General features: G+C 35.4%; 1 non-coding gene across 1 annotated transcript; it reads right to left on the bottom strand.

The window, feature by feature from the left end:
* Nucleotides 1-6,408: 6,408 nt before the first annotated feature.
* Trnas-gga lies at nucleotides 6,409-6,480 on the bottom strand. Its single transcript has one exon. It is a non-coding gene; the product is annotated as a tRNA-Ser (tRNA).
* Nucleotides 6,481-7,762: the final 1,282 nt, after the last annotated feature.

Consider the following 7,762-nt stretch of genomic DNA (forward strand, 5'->3'; position numbering starts at 1 on the left):
ATATTTTATAATTTATTATATATATTATATATATTAATATCTAATATTAAAACAGATTTTGCGTGTGCATAGTTGGAGGCGTTCGTAATTGAGTATACTCTTCAACAGATTCATCATCCGATGACAAAAAAATTTTTTTTAGGATAATTTTTCTTTTCGGAATGTTGTCATGATCAGTATCAGAATTTAGTTCAGATGTTAATTCAGCCTTTTTGGCTTTTTCTCTGGCTGTTTTATAGTTATCTGAAAATATGCAAATAAATATTTATATTATTATAACAGAAAGTAACAATTATACATATTACTAATTACAAAAAGGTGTGTTTGTGGCATGCATATATGAGTATATTCAAATATTAATTTTTTATATTAACCATAACTGCTGTTTCTAAATGTTATAATCTCATATGAAGGCCAACATGTATTTGGTTTGGCATGTTTTTTGATAGCCGCTACAATTTTTTCCGTTTGAAACGGCGGCCAATAACATTTTTTGTTAATAATCCAGGTAGATGGGACTGCTTCAACTGTATCTTCATCTATGAATCTTACGATTGTCCATGATTTCTCCATTTCTGTTCATGTCATCAAAAAATTTAAGCAGTATTTTATTCCAACAAAAAGCTCTACTTATAATTTATATATGTAAAGACGAAAGTCCTTAATAACTTATCATCGGAAAATTGGACAGGATATCGAAAACTAGTTAACATCCATCAATCCTTTCACACCTTACTCACACCATATACATACGCATACACACTCTCAAATGTACATTTACATGTATAAGCATATATCATACAAATATGTACATACGTAATCACATCCATACACCCATATATACACCCATTCATACACATAAGCATACCTGCATGCAGGCACACACATACACTGCAGAGAATCACATAGCTAAAAGATTTAATTATATTACATATAATTAGCATTTTTCTAGCGAAGAGCACAAGAGAAGAAGAAAGATTTTTCAGAATATTATTCTGAATGCAATAATGGAGAAACTATATACTTATTTTTATATTTTAATTTAATACATTTATTCGCAATTTGTTCTAAATTCCAAGATTCTAAATTCCCAACATCATTGATTACATATATGCCTAATTTTGACGATTCACATGGTATGGTATAAAAATTTGTAAGCGTCTTATATTTATTTCCGATTACAAAAAGGCCCTCATTATTTACAATAAAATTTCTAATAACAATAATGTTTCCATTTTTTAAGCTACAGCAATTATCGGGTTCATTTATTTTTAAAATAAATTGTTTAAACACTACTTTGCCGAATTGATTACAATTATGAAAATTAATAAGTGGACCATTAAAATGCGGATTTAAAAATTGAGGCTCATTACATCTCATTCTGAAATTAGAATTTATACAATAGTTTCTTTCACTTATACGACAAACAATTTGCTGTAATTCTTTATTATTTTTGCGAATCATTTTTAATATAGATTGTAAATAATTTTCGAACGGAAAAGCACTGAATTCTTGAAGAATTCCGAATTTTTCCGCGTCATCACAAATATGTAATAAATGGTGCAGGTTGTGCGATGCATTTTCTTTACAATATAATTTAATAAATGTTTCTACAAAATATTGCAATAAGAATTTGGAATAATTTAAATATTGTTCCATATGCTTTGAATTTGACAAGATAGTGACAGCTACATGTAAAGTTAAAAAATTTAAATATTGATCATAATTTAGAATAGATTTTAAAACAACAGATCCCGTATATAATAAAAAAGTTCTAAATTCGGTTGCTTTCCATCTTTTACTTTCAAACAATGATCTTGATTTTCTATTAAATTCGGAAGGTATATTTGGTTTTGATTTTCTAATAACTTTGAAATTTCAGATATTTGACAAAAGGATAATTTTGTTTTAGGTTTCCCATAACACCATAAAAAAATCAGTTTTTTAACAATTCCCAAGAATATTAAATGCATTGGATCTGATGGAAAATCATTCACCATATTTATATTAGGAATCAATTCAATTATTGATGTACCTGTATGATGGTTTTCCTGTAATTTCAATCGGAAATCGTTATCTGTTCTTAAATGACAACTATTCAAGTACGGATAGGTCATTCTATTTAAGTAACATTCGCCCTTAGCTGTATATTTAGAACATGCATAATAACCCGAATGACCCTTTGTATAAGTAATAAAAGATTTAGCAGGAACATCGCATATAAAAGATTTAATTTTAAAAGAATAAGTGTGATCTTTAATTTTTATGCCATGAATAGTTAAATTTCTTGCTTCTTCTATGAAAGATTGTAAAAATGCATTGACATCTGTGGGTTTTTCATATCCATGATATATTCCAATAACATCAACTTCATTGTAATTTCCAACTAAATTGCATAAAATGGGATAAACTTGACTACTTGAACTTTTGAATAACGGCAAGCCATCAATGTTAATGTTAACTTCAATACAATGTAAATTTTGAAAAGAACATCGCGATAAAAGCGTTTCGATGCAATTACTTAAACCGAAATGATAGTGTTACGTCCGGTGGACTCCACGATTCTTTTCTTTCACGTAATATTAAACGCCTACGCTCTGGAACTCTTTGCACTATAAACAATAAACTAAAGGAATATCTAGCGGGCGAGACTAATATTTCAAAGCCTAAACCATGCGTGATAAATATTCGAACAAAGGTCCCCTAGAAGACCAAGAATTTTAAACAACAATTAAGAGATACTCGAACCGTGAGAAGGCTTGAAATCTAAACAGTGCGCATGCAAGAGACTAATAAATATATCAAATAATATTTTTTTCTTGGAAGTCCTCTAGTGAAAAAGCGTTACGGGAAGAGTCTCGAATAAAGGCCCTTCTAAGAACTAGAGTGTTATCTTATTTATGTAACTATGATCCGCGATTGAAACTCGCGACATTCGACACTACGTGCTCGCCTGCTATACCACCCTTGCGCGTTATCTGTTTGAGATAAAACTCAAGTGAACAATGAAACTGTCAACTTGGCCGATCATGGCGGACTCTCCAGTGGGCGAGACTTAATTTTTAAAAACAAAAGCCTACACCAATAGGCGCAAACTCTTGGACCTTCTTTTGGAAGGGAGACGCCCTCAACTCATGAGAGGGGCACCATTTTAAAGACTGATTCGTTAAAAAAGAATATTGCTTGCCTAATGGAGAAAGTACGCGAAGAGACGCCAAGATTCGACATACGCAAAATCCTCCCTCACAAAAATCAGTTCATCTTTGCCTCTCGATTCTAAACCTTCTGGCTTCAGATCGCTCTGTGGTATCGACATACCGAACTCGACCAGTCTATCCTTACAGTTTTCCGAGCGTTGTGCAGTGCAAAGAGTTATAGTTATATAACTTAAGAATTATTCGTGCGGGCCGTTTCAATCTTAACTTACTTTCCTATTCGGCCTTCTCTCCTTTAGCCCCTCTACCCCCTTCTCAGGGATATTACCTTGGATCTTATATTACCTGTCACCAAGAGTCACCTGCATTTAGCAGAGCGACTCGTGATTTTCCTACTTGGCACCAAGGGTCACCTGCATTTAGCAGCGCGACTCGTGATTTTCCTTCGTCGCCAAGGGTCACCTGTATTTAACAGAGCGACTCGCGATTTCCTATCTGTTGTTAAGGGTCACCTGTATAATATATACACACAATGATTTTACAACTAAAATATACGACTAATAAAAATATTTTAAATATATTTTATATTATTTATATTTAACCATATATTAAGCTAAATAGAGATATGTTCTCATCATTTATAATGATTACACGAACTTTCCTTTGTAAACGTATAAAGATATCGCGTTATACAACTATTCCTAATATCCATGTCATGATACATATATATTTTGAATTTTGATTATAGTATTAATAATCTTATGGATTTCTCCTAAAACTGACACGCAATTTTATTGTTATGATAATAATAAAAATAACGTCTTTATTTAACCGAGTTTACAATAAATGGTAAAGTACATCAGTACAAATATTTACTCGGCTCAAATGGCGAGAGGTACACATTCCAATGGCTGTTTTACAGCCGAATGAGATATATTATTACATTAAAATATAAATATTTTAATGATTTATAAAATATATCGCATGGATTATATACAGCTCATTGGAATAATCATTGTATTTTAATATGTGTAAGTGTATTCTGAAGTGCGTATGTTTCATTTTCTGTGAAGGAAAGTGAATTTGGTTCAAGTGCATATAGATATATGTTCAATGGTAAGTAAAATTAAAAATTTACTAAAACGGCTTCATAGTATTGCCGGCAACAAAGAACTATTGATATTCGTCTTTTGTTAAACATAAGCATCTCGATTCCGCGGTGAACTGGCTGTCCGGCTGCCGCTACTGCCATAGCTGTGTTGCCACACGAGATCCTGGCTCACACACACACAATCAGAGAACCCCGTACACGTACAGAGCGCAGAGCGCTCTGCACAGTACATGTACGAGGTTCTTTGATTGTGTGCATGTTAGCCGGGACCTCGTTCCGGCAACAAGCTGCCATATCACTTCAGTCAGTGCCGACAGCTCCACGGATCAAATAACATTCCTAAAGCTTAAGATCTTGTCGGATTTTTGTATTTTATTTTATTTCGTGTTTAACTGTCGCAAGTGTGTGTACATTTTGGCATTTTCTATCAATATTCGTGAATTATTCTAAAAAAATAAAAGAAAAATTACGATTGAAATTTATTTTACTATTTTATTTTATATTCAAGTGATATATATTATCTTCTTTCCACTAAAATCTTATTATTTATTATTATTGTGTTGTAGCTATATAATCGTATATAATATATTCATTTAAAAACAAAAATTGCTTGAAAGGATAATAAAGACAACGTATTTTAAACAGTCATTGCAATACGTTTATATAGATATACTCGTTATTCGTAAAAATTATGAGTGAAGCGAGGGGGGGATTTAAGGCGGGAGGAGGCACGAACCAAGCATCCATCTCTTTCGTGGCAGCGGCACTGTCGTGTCTGTGTAGGGCGTTTACACACTTCCTCAACCCGACAAATAATTGTTAGAAAACAACATTTGCGGGTCTGAAAAAATATGCGAGGTACAAGTGGCTGAATCGGGAATCGAACCCGAGTCTTTCGCTTTCCGGGCAACTGCTCTTACCACTGAGCTATTCAGACCTCGCACCTTACGCCACTCTAACACAGTACATACGACTCCAGAGCGATGTTGGAATCTCGCTCAATGGATGCAGTGCCGATTGTCACGGAGAGACGAAATCCCCAGCACGTCTCCAGAACGGTCCAAATCATAACGATTGAAAAGACAATTATATATGGACATTAAAAATTGATGCAAATTTAAGATAAGAAAAAATGCGGAGATGATAAGTCAGATGACGTGTTATTGTCTCTCCTGCATTCCAACCATCGTTGCAAGGTTTGAGTACCCCTACATCTAGGTGCATTTAGAAAACACGTTGCTCGCACGCACGTGAATAGCTCGACGTTACATCCGTACACGTCGCTTACAACGCGTTCATCAACGTCGACAATCGGATGGATTTTCGCTTATACAGACTGATGTATCGCTCGTACTTAACGTCATCGCTTCGAATGACTGTATCCATCTGAGAATTACATTCAACCGTAAAGTCTAAAAATATTCAGTTTGTATTATACAGTTTACACGGAGTGAACGTGAAGGGAATTGTCTGTTGTATTTACAAATTGCCAATTTGACTTTATCCTCTAATTGTGTTGTTTCACGTTTGTAAAATTTCACGACGCAGTGGCTTCACGACCGACAGTTATTTCACATTCTTAGCGCGTATAAAACTTTCGTATAAGACTTTTCATCAAGTTGGCGCTTCCTCGAACAGACGGAATGGATACACCGGTACGTTGCAAACAGTCCGATACGCATCACCTGTTTCCCCGGGTAACAGGTGTTCAACGTAAGTTATTCTACTAAAATCACTCTCCAATGTAGCAGACTAGTTACAGCGAGACTTTTAAATCTTCTTTCACGTTTTATTAAACAAAAATTTATTAAACATACGATATCAAGATTATCTGGCTCCAATGTTTCATTAGATCTGTAACGTGCGATATTATCTTACAAAAATTGCTTGAAAGGATAATAAAGACAACGTATTTTAAACAGTCATTGCAATACGTTTATATAGATATACTCGTTATTCGTAAAAATTATGAGTGAAGCGAGGGGGGGATTTAAGGCGGGAGGAGGCACGAACCAAGCATCCATCTCTTTCGTGGCAGCGGCACTGTCGTGTCTGTGTAGGGCGTTTACACACTTCCTCAACCCGACAAATAATTGTTAGAAAACAACATTTGCGGGTCTGAAAAAATATGCGAGGTATAAGTGGCTGAATCGGGAATCGAACCCGAGTCTTTCGCTTTCCAGGCAACTGCTCTTACCATTGAGCTATTCAGACCTCGCACCTTACGCCACTCTAACACAGTACATACGACTCCAGAGCGATGTTGGAATCTCGCTCAATGGATGCAGTGCCGATTGCCACGGAGAGACGACATCCCCAGCACGTCTACAGAGCGATCCAATCATATTAAACGATTAAAAATTGGCCCCCGTAGCCGCTCAGCGATGAGTCTTGACTCATCACCAGTATGAATGGAAGCCTCCTCGAGTAGTCCATCCTAAACCACTACGCCTAAGCAGCCCCCTCTTCTGCTCCCAATTAATAATACGATCTTCCACCGTCACCACATGGTGGATCTAGTGAACAGATTACCAGCACTTACGCTGGCGCAGATGTACACCGCAGAGTAAAGCGAGGGGGGGATTTAAGGCGTAAAACATAATTTATTCGTTTATCAAATACGATTTTAATTGGTTGGAGAATAGCATTAAAAATACGAATAAATGTATTTTAGCCGTGCCCATCGAGGTTTTCTGGATGAAGTTCCCTTCCCCCTCCACTGTGCAACTTCAAGACCTTTAATAATCCTCCTCCCCTCTTCTCCCTACCGTCCAACTTTCACACATTTATTTCGTGTAATTTTTCTAAAACTATTTATTGTAAATTTCCAACCGGAATTTAAATTCTAGTTTCCCCGCTTAATTCCGGTTGATGTCCTCCGTATTTTTGTAACACCCGCGAGAACACAATTTTCATCCACATACACACATTCACACACAACCATATTAGATCTTAAGCAAGTTTATTTTATAATAACAGTTTATTAAATTGAATTAGATGATTCATTATTAAATTCTATATTTTAAAATTATTCGTTTTAATTTCTGAATAAATGTAAAGTTAAATTTTAAAATTCGAGCAATTTATTAACCCGACCTCCTTCCTGTTAACCGAAATCGCACAAGGTCCCGTCCCGGGTAATAAGGATTCAGTTCCTTTACCAGAAAAGGGACCGCCGAGCGAACGGCCTTTCGATAGAGTAAGAGCGACCCTTCCGGTCGTTGACCTATCTGGGGCCCTGGTCTGTTCGTTCGACTCTAGGACACGCATCGTCTAGCGTTTGTCTAGAGGTAAGTAGGTTACGCCCTCCCGCTGGCTCTTCCTTTATTTGAGTCTGGACGTAACAATAGTAATGTCCTGGTGCAACAACGTCTACATTAATTTTCTTGGCAGTTCCTAATAAACTGCGAGCATTTCTAGGCAATTCTGGATATTTAGGTTTTATACTAGATATTAATTCATTTAACGCGGTATGAGTTATATTATTTTTAATTGC

Source organism: Formica exsecta, unplaced genomic scaffold (assembly GCF_003651465.1).
Source record: "Formica exsecta isolate Colony F162 unplaced genomic scaffold, ASM365146v1 scaffold373, whole genome shotgun sequence".
NCBI lineage: Eukaryota > Metazoa > Arthropoda > Insecta > Hymenoptera > Formicidae > Formica > Formica exsecta.